Here is a 16,578-nt window from a genome sequence, read left to right on the forward strand (position 1 = left end):
TTATGGAGGTAGCAGATCTTATCCATTAAAAAAAAGGGGAAAAAAGAAGAAAATAATAATAATAAAAAATCTGCACCTGAAGGAATGAAAAGCTTAAACAGCAGCAGTCTGTTATATCATTGCTGCACTTCAGCTGTGCCTCTAGAAGTATCATGAAAAAGTGGGACTAATGTTGATCCACAGCACATGATGCAGATGGACACAGGATTCTGACTAGCTTGACTCTTCAGGCTCTTTCAGTCAAGTATTAATTAGTCAGCTCTATCCCCAGCTGGAGAAGCCTCTTGCATTCCTTGCCAAGTAAACCCCAGCACAGCAGAGTTCACAGCATCTCCTATACGTTGTGCCTAAAAAGGAAAATGGCCACTAAGCCTGGATGCAGTAATTCTTGATATCCTCTTTCAGTGAGATTAGAGCAGGGTGACACACCCAGGCTCCAAACTGCTAGTGCTTCACAATGCTAGTGTTACACTACAAAAACCTGCAGTGCTTTACCTAGATTAGGCATATCAGAGGTCACCCCAATTTTCTACATTGCCTTGCTACTGAAGTGTCATCAAATTTCTGATGCTTATCTTAAAAGACTTCTACACCCAGTTTCTCATAATCTTCAAAGGAATTATAAAGTCCTTACTGTGAATGACATAACTAAAATTTTTAAAAAATCACTTCTTTATGAAGGTGTAATTCTGAGGTATTACAGTTGGTTTATGGCAGAGACACATCATTCCTGGTGATGAATGGAAGAAGGGGAAATGAATGATGAGATCCTGTACACACATCAGGTGGAAAACATGAGAGTACAAACAAGCTGCATGCAATAGAAATAACTTCTACTGATGATGCAGAGTGATACTGCAGGGTTTATATATGAAGATTATTAGGATAGAGTAGAATGTATGGAATGGAGTAGCATCACAGCAGACTAATGCTGCTTGGACTGCAGCCTGGAAATGTTCAGCTTTTGGAGTAAATGGCACCATTCAGGTGAATGCTTCCATGTGAGAACTTTAAACTTTATTCAGCATGAAAAACAATTTCTTGCTCTGACAAGGGGTCAGAAATGAAGGAAGAGGGATGCCACCAGCAAATAAGAATGAGGAATTAAAAAAAGATGTCATAAAGGACATTTGCTCATACTACAGCTATGTTTTCCCAATATTTTTCCTTCTTTCAATTACCTTCTTAACATGAGACTAAATACATTCAAAAACCTGAAGATTAAAGCAATACATATTTTTTAAATCCTGATTTCAAGCAGAATGGGGGAAAACTGTGATAGTATCCAGAAATAAGAATAAGACCCACGAGGAAAGCTGACAGCATCACATGAATTGCACATTATGGTAGACCTTTCTGTCCTCAGTCTTAGCTACAAATAGTGAGTATCAGGACACTAACTTTGGTAAAGAGGGAGCAGAGGAGAAAATGAAAGTAGCAGTAAAAGCCACAAGACACCACAGGAGGGTGCTACACACAGTCACGGTATTCTTCTGGCAGGAACAGCAAAAGGCAGCATGACTATGTTTTCCATAGAGTTGGAAAGCAGCAGTGAATCCTTTTCCCTCATAGCATCCCGAATAAATCCATTTACTTATAATCAGAAATTCAAAACCGAAAGGCACCAGTTGTGTTAGCCTGAGACCCGTTGGTCATAATGGTTCTGACAACTGGGCCAGTTGAGAACACGAGGAGTAAAACTTACCTTAGCAAATGACCCATCCAATGCAGAGAGTTTAATGATTGCATAATTATTGCACGGTGCTTACACTGTGTCAGATAATAACTCCCCTCTACTGCCTATTCCTTACATGCTTAATATCAACATCTTCAGAAAGATCCAGGATTCTCAGAATGAAGTTGGTGTGTGAAGGGATTTACACTTTTACGAATCAGCATATGACAATACAGTTTTTATAAGCACAGATAGATTTTACTGTGCCCGGATATGTTTTCTTTCACACTTCCCACTAAAGTAGCTAAACAAACCCAGAGCACTGTACTACATACAATACAACACATTTACCACTAATTACTTTTTACTGAGTCTATTTACAGCAATTTAAAAGAAAAAAATTTAACTACTCATCCCTCTTCCAAGAGATTTATGCTAACTTTCCAGGGTAAAGGCTACTCCCTTCTATCTCCCAGTGAGGGTAGAAAAGCTCATCAAAGTAATCTGATGCATCTGGTGGGTCCCTGGAAATAGAAAATTGCATATGCTTTCTTTAAAGTACAATGGAAAGTCCCTTGCCCAACTGCTCAAGTATGTACACTGCCCAGAACCTGTCTCTTCACTGCCTCATCTCAGTGGAGCTTCTGTTCAGGGCCCTTGGGGACAGAAGAAAAGGACAAGTTAACCCATGGAGACAGTGGAACTTCTGGTCTCTTCTTATGAGGGAAAAGGGAAGATATTGAAAGGGAGACTTCCAAGCAAGGATCTGGAATTTCTTCTTCCCCCTACCCTATTTCTTTAACATCACTTATCCCATTCTCTTCTGTCATTCTCTGATACCAGTCTAGTCATATCTTCTAAGGTGATGTACTTTTTGTTGGGTTTTCTTGATAAATCCCCTAATCACAGAACTATAATTTATGTCTAGTTGGACGGGAACAAGCAGGATCACTGTTTCCAGCTCCCAAATTAATGTCATGTTGGCCAACAGCTACTGCATTGCCAGATCTGTTCTGTCATAATATCCCTTGCAAGTTACCACTCCAGTTTTCTTCTCTTTACCTACAGAGTAGTTACCACCTGCACCTTCACTTTCTCTACAAACCCCTCTTTCCTCATTTCTTTCTTATATAGAACTTCTCCCTCTTCAAGGAGTCCACCTGCTGCTGACTCTTTGACCCTGGCTGCACATCAGCATTTTCACTCTCTACAACAACAAGCCTTGTTTTGTTTTTGGAGGCTTGCGCCTCCACCTGTTTCTATATCCTCTTACTTGATGAGTTCCAGTTGGTTTTCAGGGAAGTGGTGAAGGGAAAACAAGCCCTAGCTCCTCATTCCCTTCACCTGATTGTAGTGTTCATCACTACTGGGAGCATCACAGTTTGTTTCCAGTAAAACCCAGTGTGTGCTGTATGTACATCCCATACTGCCCATAAATTCAAGCATCTCTGTCCAGAGGTTATGGGGTAATGTCGTTTCCTAGGATCACACCTCTAAAGCACCCTGGGATATCTCATGAAGGTGATGAAAGGTGCTTTATTAAAAAAATAGGTAACTATCTCAGAAGCTGCACCAAGAAAAAATGATGCATAACCATGTCTTAAAGTAACTTCTGGCCTACTAGTCCACACAGGAATTGAAAGTTAATGCAACCAAGCATGGAGATAGCATTATAAGCAGGACAGAAAAAGGCCTAGAATGCCAAGAAATAGTGTCAACATGTAAACTAAGATGCAGTCAGTAGCCCTGCTTTCTGCAAGGTGGAATTCTGGTGCTTTTGGCTCTACTGGGGTATGACCTTGCTCTGAGAAAGCCACCCAGTATTAATCAGAAGTGGAAAGCAGAGCTGCGGAATAAATGAGCTGGTGACTGAGAGCACATGCCATAAAAAGCAGTGCAGCAGTGCCAGTGGGAGAGTGGAGGTCCTTGACTCACCTGGTAAATTTGCTGCTAAAGAAGTATCAATATAGAAACTCACAAATAATTTAACAAAGTGAGAAGACATCTGTTGCCTAGTAAGCTGTGTAGAAAACATGTGTTTTTCCAATTCAAAAGCCACTGTCAGAATTTCATTCCAAAGGAGATGTACAACTACTCTCCCATACTCCAAGCTGGAAGCACAGAATTAGGCAAATGCTTTCAGAGAAGCTTCTGTCAGCCTGCAATGAATACCTGTGGTCGCTATCACTCTAATCATTTGGCAGCTGAATTTTGTTTCTAACACTGTCCGGAATATACCACGAGGAAAAACCATGCATAGAATGCTACTTTCACAGAAGGTAAAGTATGGCAGTGATAGCCACCACACAGACTTTTTCCCTACAGACCTTTTCTGTAGGGAATGGAGTTTGGATGGGAAGAAAAGGGAAACAAGATCTTTCAGAAAGCGATGCAGAAATACTAACTACAGAGAAGATATCCCATTTTTTGACATTCAATTTAATAAATAAAGCAAACAGGCTGATTGTCACTCTATATCCTATACAAATACTGGAAATGCAAACTGTCTGGAAAGAAGAAATAGACTGCTCTACCCTGGTATGTGCACTAATTTGCTAACTGCTCTGTGGCTTCAATCCAGCAAAACACTTAAGCACATGAATAGTCCCAACAACAAAGGTCTGAAAGACTGCCCATACATTAAAGTAAATTGCAATGTAGGCACAAGCCTCTCCCTTGCTCTCATTAAAGCCTGCAAAACTCATAGAAGAAAATCAATGCTGCCTCCCTTGGGTATAGCAAGCAAGGAGTGGGGTCACAGCAGCCGAGGATAGTTTAGGCAAATGTATTTATGAAATGCATATGTGTTTGTATACACAAATTTTAAATATACATACACTGGTGGTATAACACTGTTTTCTAGGCCAAAAAGAAGGGGAAAAAACAAAAACAAAAACAAACTCAGCTTTTTTTCTAGTTGAAATACAAAAGGTCTATTTAGCTATGAAAAAACTTCCAAACTTTTTACTGGGCTTGCTTTTATGGCTAGACAGTTTGCTATTCTGTGCAAACAAAATATGTTGCTGTGTTTTCCCTGAGTTTATTTCAGAAGAGGACTCTGAATAAAATGTCAGCCTGAGCCATGCAGTGATCATAGCTTACACAAAACAAATGTCAGGGTTCAAGCGGGTGTGATGATAACATTTGGTGGAGGAACAAGGGAGAGGGATGAATGATTCACAGTCTGCAAGGTGATATTGCAGGGTCTAGGTCAAGGGAGAAGTGAGAGCTGCTTGGGGAGGATGGGTGTAGCATGGGGATGATGAATATTTTTCCATTTGAGAAAAGCTACCTGCAATCAGATCATTTTCCAGTTAGCTCAGGGGACAAAATCCTGAACAAAAATATTACCAAAAGGACCATTTTAAAGCATAGTTATAATTTCTGCTTTTACTGTCACTAGTATTTACATTCCTCTTGCTTCTCTGTTTAAATGCTATGACCAGCACCTAACACAGACACACAGTGGGCATTTGTAGGTAAATACATCTTCCTCAAAGCAGTAAATTTGATCCCATTCCTGTCCCAAACGGTTAATTTTTTTCTGGGGCACTCAGCATCAGGTTTCATGTGGAGGCACCTGAAATAGCAGTCCTATGTTATTAGCCATTTAAGACCAAATGCTATCAAGAACACAATGAGTGGAAGTCTAACCTGCAAGTTGTACTTCAGAGATGAATGAAATGTTTACAGGGCAATAGTGGTGTGAAAGTGGAAGAACCTGCTTCTCTCAGAACTCTATATGCTCTGCTGGCACATTCAGGGTGAGAAACATCCACTGTGTACACAAACCACACTGCTGCTGTCACATCATTGCTCTTTTTCTGAGCATTGAGGCTTATTTAGTATCACAGTATAGTTTCTTCACCCTAGTACTAGCAGGCTCTCTTCTGTGACAAAATGAAGAGCATCACCTGTTTATAGCTCTGCTCTTATTAACATAACAATCATTAGTAGCATTTGGGAGTTTGTAGGCTGTGTAATTGCTCTGCAAGCATATTCTTCAGGACTGAATTGCCTTTAATCTACTTAGTACCTCTTGGTTCCTCTCTTGCTTTATACTCTCTTTCTCACAGCTCTGCATTGAATCTAGAGTCACTTCTCTCCTATAGTTTGGTGAAATGATTTGCTAATTTCTTCTGAAGGAAGTGAATTGTAGCACAGTTATTCCTGACTTTCTTTACCTGAGCAATGGTGCAACTGAAAGAAATAATGATGATTTGCTTCACCTTCCAATTCAATCTCTGCTGTTGGCAGATGTTCACAGTCTCGTGATGCCAGTTCAAATCCTGCTGAAACTGATGGGACTCTGGGCTTCAGAACCGGTTTGATCAGGCTTGGATCTCATCTCCACTTCAGAGAGAACACTACAGCACTGACTGGAGCAGTCTTAGGCCTCTACAAATTTCACAGGCTAGAAATGCTGTGTTATTTCATCCTAGTCATCATGTATACACTAACTGATGTTCCATTTCTTATAAAGAGCAAGAAGGTGAAAAGATAGAATGAGTGAAGATGGAGATGCATTGGCAGAGCTGCACATGGAAATAAGCATGAGATCTGCTAGCAGCATATCTGGTTTGTAGCAATCCCTGGCTTTAATTATTTAAGTAAAGAAAGGTGAAGAAAATTCTTAGGAACTGTTTGCCAGAGGTCAGCAGAAGACTAAACAGAGTGCAGTCAATAGTGCTGTGCTTGTGTGAACACAAAAAAATAGAATTCTTCTTGATAAGCAGCTGAATTTGATTTCTATACTTTGATGAAAAGCATCACCTAAACACTGAACATGGATTTTAATTTGGGTGATATTTATTGGTGGTCAAGGTAAGAAGAAAAAAATAGCAGTGCTTTTCCTGACATCATGCCATGTTGAAAAGCAATGAAATCCTGGTTCTGCCTGTAAATAGGACTCATGAAAGTCCAAGGAGAGAATAAATATGAAAAAGGAAAAATGAGAAGTCCTTCAACACAGCCACACTTCTGATCACAAAGTTGTTTTTGAGACAGCTCAACTTTGTATAGCTCAGCCCAGAAGTATCTTCATGAAATGAGTCATAAAAAACACTAAGAGAAAACAAGGCCTTTGCAGGTGTTTTGGAGGAAATGAAGAAACAAAACAACCCCAAAAATATTTAACCAAATGACATATAAATAAGATGGCAGCATATTTATTTACATTTTGGGTTTAGGCACTTGATAGCTAATAGGAAGAAGTGAATTTGATGGACATTCAGAAGTGCTACTACATATACACTAGAGCTGGGTTAAACAACAAATCCACAGTCTGGACAACAGGAATATTCCTTTAGTCAGCTAATATCCCTTTTGCATAAAACCAACAAAAACAACATAAAAACCACAAAAGAGCTCTTCTGCTCCCACCAGGGAGGATCCTTAAGATCCTTTTAAAGGCTCTAATTACTGAGTATTACAACTGGTGTTCTTTGATTTTATTGTTTTTCTGACATTTTACTTCGCTGTGAGACTGTTTTATGGAGCATTTTGATGAGCTCCTGATAGGCAATCCTTCAGACACTCAGCCTAACAAAACAGATTTGGTGAAATCAACACAGTATCGATTAAACTGCATGTACTGACAAGTGATCCCTTCACAGGTTTTCTGGAAAGTTCTTGTGATTTCTACAGCCTTCCTGTGTAACTCTAGGCAAATTATTTACCTTTTTTGTCCTTCACATCTATAAGTTACAGCACATGGTGTAGCTCCTCTTTCAGAGTGGAGGTACTTTTTGTAAACTGCAACATCCCCTAGCCAATTAGTGATTAGAAAAGTAAGTAACTAGGAGTTCACTTCTGAAGAAGCAAAAGGAGAAGAAATACACAGCATAAGAACATTCACATTCCTGCTTCCCCATCTTGGCATTTGTAGCCTTACAAAGAAATATCAGTTTAAATAAGCAATTCTCATTACATTAAATACTGAAATGCCAACACTGATAGTGTGGATTTCTGTTAAAAATTAATGTTTTAGCAAGAAGGCTCTTAACTTTGGCCTTTCTAGCACTTCGCAGTTTGATATGAATTGAAGAGAGCAGCTATTTTTTCATCCTCTGCCCATGTAAAGTGTAGGCAGAAAATCTGCCAGCTCTGGTAAATCAGCAGTGTAACACAATGCTTGCAGCACTGAAGTGGATAACAGGGGCTTACACGGCATGTGCAGTGATTTAGCAAGTTATAAACACAGAAAAGAAGGTACTCCATATCAAAGGGGGCCAGAAGTGCTGTGGCTTTTGCTCCAAGGTGAATGTTTTATGATGGAACAAGAGAAGAAAGATTACTTGCAGCTTCTCAGCCTGATAAATCAGGCACAGCCTTTGGAAAATGATTAGTCGTACTATGTTTCGTGCACAAACCCTAGGTGAATTGATTACTGCACAAGCTCAATGCTTTTATCGATAATGAACATAGTTCAGACGCTCTCCTCCCCCTGTTACACTTAACACCTCTGTTTCTGCATTTCTGGAATCCTGGGAGCACCAAAGCAGGGAAATCATCCTGATGAGTTGCTCATGATTGCAGGTTGACTTGCAGGATCTCAGCAGGTTGACTTGCAGGATCCATTCCACTGAGAAAAAAAAAAGATTCCAAAGACACTGCTACTATGACTGTCCTGTGGCTATTCTGTGGCTTATACAAGAGAGAAGTTACCTAAATGAAAAGTCTAAGGGAGTAGATATTGGAAAGAAATGTTACTGGTGGGACAGGGAATTAAGGAGAGAAAAGAAGAAGGGATTTTCACCTAATGCTGTTTCTCACTCTTAATTTTCTATCTATTCTCCTCCTCTTTGCCTCATTCGCACTTGGCTGGCTATTTCTCTTCCTCTTATTTTCTGTTTGCCTGACATACCTTTGTCTCACTCCCTTCTTCTTTTTGTTCCCTCTTAAAAATATTTCATGGTGTTCCTACAAATTTTCTGCTATGAAAGCATTCACAGTGACTTCTAAGGTATAAAATTTAACAAAGCATGCATGTATTCTTAGGCTTGAAATATACATGACTATTAAGTATATGCATCTCCCTTCTTATTTCAATTAAATCCTAAATTAATTCAGTATAGCTCAGAGCAAACTCAAACACAACTACATGGAACTGAATAATTAATAGAACCAATGAAATGCATGCCACATACAGGAGGCTAACACTTTTTATGAACAGGTATTTGCTATTCATATCTTGAATTTCTCCTGGTTTATAACCACAACCACATAGCAGTATCAGTCTCTAGAGCTCCTGCTGGATCACATCTGAGATTTGTCATGGATAGCAGAAAGGAGGAACAGTGCCTGCAACATGGTCTGTGACTGATTTCTCTGCACAGTGAGAAACACAAGCCACATAGTGACTACAGCAGGTATGAAAGATGTTGAGCATCTTTACTTAGTACCCAGAGCAGGCCCTGCATTCAGAGAAAGACACATTACAAATACAACATGTGGTATACTTAAACCAGAGTCCATTTGTTGTGCTATGTGTGAATGGAAGCTTTTTCCAGTACACTCTGGCTTAATATTCTTCCCAGATCTTTCTCACCTGATGTTTCAGTCAACTGGATGCTAGAGGCCTTTAAAAAACACGTCAGTTCTTTTATTTAGTATAATCTTGCTATATCCAAAGTAGACAGTATGAACAGAACCTTGGTTCACTTCCAATGCTATTAAATTATTGAGTGTGAAAGCCTCTTTTGCCTACTTTCTCTTTTTAATTTTTTTCTTAAGCTCCTGCTTTCCAGTGTGTTTTCCCATTCGTGCATGTAGTTATCCCATCCTGTCAGCACTGCCAGTCACTCAGCTGCTGAGCTCCTGCCTGCTCGCTGCACTTTCTGTCACACAGGTGTGGAGAGATTTCTGATCTGACTTACAAATCCTGTGCTGCCCCTGGCAAGCTGGCTGGCTGTCATGCTGCTGCAGGCTGTTTCAAACAGCTGCTCTTTCCAAGAGCACCTCCAGCTTAACTTTCCCCCTTTAGTTTTTATCCTTTCCACACCAAAAGGCACTGGCAATGGAGCCATGCAGAAACAATGACTGTACCATTAAACTACTTCAGATTCTTGCTCACTGAGAAATTACCTGCATGTCCTAGTTTATCACTTAGTCATATTCAACTGTGCATTTACTGTTCAAGAACTATATCCACATGACTTCTAGATTACCTACCAGCTGATGTATCCTAGCTCATCTTGGCTATGTTTTTTTAAGCGCTGTTTTGTTTTCTGTTTTCTTTTTAAAATATTTATGCCTGTTCTGATCAGTATGCTTAAATCTGGTACCTATTGAAGGACAGCTTCTGCACAAAACTCTTGGAATTCAATCCCAGATTTTGGCAAAATCTGGACATCTGCTCTTGTTCCTGAATGTTGGGAGACCTTTTCTTTGAGTTTCAATTAGCTCCCAACTATTGTATCTTGGTAACTGTTGCTTTTCTAGTCCATTCAATCTCAGCTGAAGCAAAGCAAGAATAGGTATTGATTACTCAACAAAATTTGGTTTTCTTTCTGAATTAAAACTAATTCAAAGTCCTAGAAAATTTTGAAACACAAGATTTTTCTTTTGGAAGGCAAGTGAGCTAAAAAACCAAAGTAGAATGTGCAGAGACTTGGTCCCATTTTGCTGAGAAAGTATGATACGAATCTGAATTGGTCCCTAGGAACTCAACAGAGGACTGCAATCAACTTTACTTGGCTGTATTTAACTCTGCAACTCGGGATATAGTGAAAATCTGTCTTGATTTCATGTCACATAACATTTTCTGACATCCTAGTTTCTGTCTGGGCTGCTCTGAGCAGTAGAACTGCAGCTGCACTCATGGATGGGATCTCTCCTGCAGTCCAGACACAGTCTTTGACAATACTATAATATTTACACCTCCATTTTCTTACATATAAATGGAAGATTGCTGCCTCAGGTTTCAGATGCATTTAAAATTTTTGTAAGTCAAAAGTAGCATGCCTTTGTCTCCAATTCTATGACATCCTAAGCATTTAAGCTGACATTTACTGAAGTCCTAAAGTAAAAAGCTAAAGGGAAAAAAATCAGAGAATTTTGATACTTAGAACTCTGCTTTTGCAGTTTTATTTGGACAGACTTAGTTTTATTTGAATAGTGCTTAGAGGGCAGCTACAAAGAGGATGGAGGCTCTCTTTTTGCAAGGAGCCACAGGGAGAAAAGATAAGGAGCAATGTTTGTAAGTTGCACTGACCAAGGTTTTATCGATCTTATGACTGAAGAAATACAATTTTTACTATGAGAATGACCATTCAGTGAAACAACCTCCCCAGGGACGTAGTGGAGTCACCATCACTGCTGATGGTGGTTTTCAGAATGTGACCAGACAGGGCACTATTTTCATCCAGGCTCCCCTTTCCACAGAAGGCTGGAGGTCCTTTCAACCTGGGCTGTTCTAGGATCCTGTGAGACTACTTACTATCACATCTAGCCCTAAACTTTCACCTAAAACTGATTTTGTGATTCTATGATGATTACTGCTTCCCCTTACAGCTGAACCTAAGTCAGGTTACACTTAAACTGGTTTTACACCAGTTTCATTTTATTGTTCCTAATCATAAGAAGTCATTTGTACACAAAAGGAGGGAGATCAGGTCTAACAGAAATTACTTTTTACTCATACCAGGTATTTTTACCTGTTGTATCTTCCTTCCAGACAAACTAAGACCTCTTTCTATTCCAGAGGAATAGAGAAAGAAAATGCAAGATACCCTTCACACAGGCTGCTGGAGCGAAGAATCCTGGAAATGAAAGTACAGCAATTTTTGTGGGTTACACAGAGTTTTAAAAAGTTGTACATTTCTAATAGGGCACAGTGAGATTTTTTATAGCTTTTCTATATCTCCTATAATCTGTGAAAGATAATAAATTGAATGTTTTAGTCTAAATGTATCATGAAAACATGTAAAGAGTCAAGTTTCAATTACACTTAGGTCATAATGTGTGCAGTTTTAGAAAAAGGCTTCCAAGATCACACTAAGTTTGTCCAGATAAAACTGCTGCTGCCTGAAATGCTTTCTTATTATTTTACCTATGAACTGACTTCCTTTATAAAATTTTCTTTACATACATTCCTTTACAATCATATTAGGATTCCAACTGAAAAAAGACAAATAGGATTGTTCTGTGAATGGGACGCACTATGGCACTTGGGGTAGCCATAGTGAAGCAGGTTCAGGTGCAGTAATTTAACTGGTTACATCATCATGGAAGAGCTTTCATAGTTGGGACGGGAAACTCATACTTCATAAAGACTAGTACTGTGCTGGCAACACTTAATTATTTAAAGTCACCTTTCCACATGAATTTAAATATGAAGAGATCATTGTGCTTTCTGTAGGAAAAACACCTCTGTCCTCTAAAGTGCTTTGCAGAAATTCTGAGCCACAATAACCTTCTCGCCCAGAGTCCCACAAGGGATCAACACCAGAGATGGGAATAAAGAATCCCAAAATCCCAACTGCAACACCTCCTTTGGTGACTGGGCGCAGCGTTTCCTCCCAGGGAGTCCTAACACATTATTCTACCTCTACAAAATTGCACTGAACTAAGAAAAAACATGAAGAATAAAAATAAATCATGGAAAATAGGAAGGAAAAAAAATCGAACAAAGATGGCTTTGTAATCCTCAGAAGAAGAAGCTCAGTAGTTTGATGACCAATGGACTCCGCTGCTACTACTGCAAAATTAACAAGGGTTTAACATACAATCAAGTTTAACAAGTTTCTGTGTATCAGCAAAAGCATGATAAACCATTCCACAGGCTTGCTTAGCAAGTGCAAGACAATGTGGCTTAGCACATTTCCTTTTTCTATGGGTCTAAACCTACACTTTTAGTACAGAAAGAGACAAGCTGGTTTTGAGAATCTTGCTAAGTTGTGGTAGCTTGACTTTATGTCAAATTACCTAAGTCTGCTAAGGCTAATGGGATAAGGGGAGGTGAAAAAGCATTTCCTTGCTAAGCAGTGTTTTAACAGACTTGAAAGTGACAGTGACAACTGTGTAAAAAGCTTTTTCACCACTTGATGAAACCACCATGATTTCAGCCTTCTGTAGCCTGGTACTTCTCCACCTCTTCTCAGCTCCACATGTGATTGCCACTCATAATTCACCTGCCTTTTCAGCCTACTTGGTACTTCCTATATAAAACCATTGGTAGTGAATGATGAGCAGACATAAGACATAGTTATTAATATAACTATGCTAGACGTAGACATCCAGGGGATGGAATCTAAAGGGGCTGAAGTATTCCTAGCCACAGAGCTCCTGAAATATGTCGCTTGTAGGCAAAAACCCTTTGTGCTTTAGGAGACTTGCCCCTGGGGGTGGGACTCAGCTGGGAATTTGGGTAGGTGAGGCAGTTTGAGGCTCCTGCTCACAACGCCTTATGTAAGTTGTAACGCAAATGGGATGTACCCAACCCTTCACTGTGTTCACCCTGAGCTTCAGTGGAGATACAGGCACTCTGTCTATTTTGTCTGTCTACCTACAGGCACAAGTCTATTTTAATACTTTTTAAGCCCAATTTAGATTTTTCACCAGCTTTACTAAATTAGGAATTTAAGGATCTGCCCCAAAGGCTTTGTTGAATTAGGCTTTTGGTTTATCATCAAATTCAGTTAAAATGTGCTGTAGCCCACTAACCTGACTCAGTCATAGCTAGTGTACGATAGTAATCTCCACATTTATTAAACACATGCTCCCTCTGGAGCTGGAGATGATATAGTAACAGCTGTTTTATTCAGGTTTCTCTTTAAGTCATGAGGAAACACACACAACCTTGTCTCTGGTATGATTCCCAGTGTTCATTTCCACTCATGCAATTAAGATATATAAAGATAAACAACTGTTAAGTTCTCCATAACTTCTACAATCTATTCTCCCTACCAATCTCTCTCCCTGTTCTTGCCATCATTATTGCGAGTAAACTAGCACTGAAATCTGACTCAGCACAGCAAAATTAAGTTTTATGCAAAAACAAATGAGCTAAGTTGTACTGAGCATAGCATCCTCCCAAAAGGTACTGGGACTAAACATAAGAAATCAGTAGGCCTGTAATGAAGACAGTGAAACAGTGCAAATGCTGGGACACCAGGGTCTGCTCTGACTTTAATGTCAGCCTGGCCTCCCACAAGTTTAAAATTATTATTTCTCTGTGGATCATCAATCCTTTTTGTCTACAAGAGACAATAACACTTCTGGATGACAAGCCAACTTGTCATTTGAGAAACAAGAACATAAGCCCCCATCATAAGCTCCAATAGGCTTTTAACCACAACTTATAGGTAGGAGTTCGGTGACACAAAACAGTCCAAAAACACTGGGACAAGCACAGTGCATCTCTGGAAGCTGAGAAAATTCACAGAGCAGCCTACAATTTTAAGGAGGATCTCTCTTACTGGAAGACACCATTTCTTTGCCTGCTAAGTGCAAAAAGGGATGTATTCCTTCCTCTGCTCAACTCTCAACATCCAAAGCCCTTTTTAAACTCTGAAACCATCCCATGACTTGAATGTGCTGGTGAACTCCAAGAGTGTGATCAGTACCAGCTCTGCTGGTGCCTGAGACGGGTGAGCTGGGCCTGCAGACAAGGCATCCTTAGGCTTGGTGCTGCTTCCCCACTTCTGAACACATCCCAACTCCAATCATCTCCTAAGCACCTTGCAATGCTTTTGCCTTTTTTCCCAAGGCATTTGAAAACAGGAGGGGAAAGGTGGCAGCAAACTGCATGAAGAGCCTTGTGGCTGATGGTTTGAGACTAGCTGAGTCCTTGGAGAGACTTTAGGTAATGTTGAGGACACCAATATTCTGGTACTGCACATGCATTCTACAGAGATAGAAATGCACTCACACTGCAATGAATGGATCTTATAATGCACAAAGTCAACAAACTCGCTAAAGGGCTTTGGCAAGTCAGTGCCTTCGTGTTTGGATTGCAGTGCTGGCTGCGTGGTGTGACTTTGTCCACTCCAGCCCTGTTTACCTACAGAGGTACAGTCACAATATAGCCCTGGCACCATTCTGGATAAATACGTTGATGGGTATTTTTGTATTCCAACAGTTTCTGTAGCAGCGCTTACAAGTGAGACCTACGAGAGCGAGTAAACACAGATATTAAAAAAGCCATTTGCTTTCTCACTATGCATGTTTACTGTTTGCAGTTCAGGCACCTCTGGCAAGTGAGAGAGAGAATTTCATCTCAGTTCCTTCCTCCAGCATACCCACCTGATGTGTTTCTGTTAGGGGATCATGACACTGCAGTGTAATGTTTGCTGTTATTGTAAATTGACACTTTACTTTTAAAAAGCTGCAAACCATTTGTTCATAAAACACACTGCAATTCCCACTCGTCTATTTGGTAGTTTGCTTGGTTTTTTTCAGATCTAAAACAATTTTAAGATTTGCTTCAAATTAAACATCCATGTCTTATATGACTTTTTTTTGTAAACAAGTTAACATAAATATATTTTCCATGCATATTTATTATATGCCCACAGCAGTCAGTGTTCAAATCCACTCCCCTAGTCTTTCTGACAAATTAGTAATACTCATTGCCATAAAAGCACACCCTTTTCCTGCCATGAAACTATTCCTTAGAATAAACTTTTGCCTTTAGAGTCTCATTTCTCATTTATTTAATTAGTTTCCATCTCAGATAACTAGATTCTTTTTTTATTACAGCTGGGAATTTTTATAATGTGCAAATTGAAATAATGATTGTAGCACAGAACTCTGTAAGTGCTTTTCATTAAGCCTCCAGCTACTATTCCTTGCTCTGTTGGATATCTCTGAGTCAGAGTTACTTTATGGTGGACAGAAATCTGGACAATTTAAGTTAAAAGAATGACTAAAAAACCTATTAGATAACAACCTCAAACATGCACGGGTTTATGTAGCTTAATTGCATATTCTTGTCATAATCAAAATACTTAAAACTTAATAATCATGCTAAAAAGTGGACCCGTCCATAGTTATATATATTCCACAGTTATATATATTCCATAGTTTAATGATTCTGAAAGTCAAAATCACTACTTGTCATTACAATTCTGTTTAAGCAGACACACAGTGCCAGAAACACATCTACATTTCTGAGATGCTGCATTGTAGCAAAACGGCAATGTTTTGCTTTCTTATCAACAGAATGACTAAACTCATACTCTGTGTTCAAGAATGATTTTCTGGTGAGTATTAGTCTCTTAAAATAGCTTAGAAGCATTTGTGTGGCCTGTTGAAATTTACAGCACTGTTGATCACCAGTCTCATCTTGCTACTTTGTCATTCTGTATTGCTTATTGGTAAATGAGTTTGCAAGCATATCTTCCCACTGCTGCCAGGGTCACAGAAGCCTGAATGAACACTGAGAGAGTCCACTTAATTGCAAAGATTTATGACTATGCGGTTTTCTTTTCTCCCTTTCCACTCAAACTTGTCTTCCATGTCTGACATCTATAGAAAAGGGAAAGCTGCTTATTCTAGTCCAAAACAGCAGCAGACAAGGATCATAGTTCTTCAGGGATTCCTTGTTTCTCTTGCTAGTGCATAGGCAACAGAGAAATTGGTTTTTAATCCACCTGAGGACAGGGTACTGAACCAAAGAAAAATCCTGTGCCGATATAGTATCAGCCACGATCAGACTGCAATGAAATAATGAGCTACACAATTGGCAGAAACCCCCACTGCGTAAGCTGAGCAACTTACAGAAGTAACAAGCTGCTAATTTGGATTTAAGATACCATGCTTTCTGAGGTGAAACACAGGTGCACCATTATCCAATAAACAGGTTTTTAAGTTCTGGAAACTCAGAAACAGAAAGTTACTATTTGAAAATCTTTCTCTTCCTACACAAAGAGTCTGCTGTGTGAACCAAGTATAATTTATGT

At 39.4% G+C, this 16,578-nt stretch overlaps 1 protein-coding gene across 3 annotated transcripts in view; it reads right to left on the reverse strand.

The window, feature by feature from the left end:
* SCUBE1 (signal peptide, CUB domain and EGF like domain containing 1) overlaps positions 1–16,578 on the reverse strand; it is a 190,841-nt gene that overhangs the window by 122,500 nt on the left and 51,763 nt on the right. The gene's annotated exons all lie outside the window — the stretch shown is intronic.

This window comes from Haemorhous mexicanus, chromosome 5, assembly GCF_027477595.1.
Source record: "Haemorhous mexicanus isolate bHaeMex1 chromosome 5, bHaeMex1.pri, whole genome shotgun sequence".
NCBI classification, from domain to species: Eukaryota; Metazoa; Chordata; class Aves; order Passeriformes; family Fringillidae; genus Haemorhous; species Haemorhous mexicanus.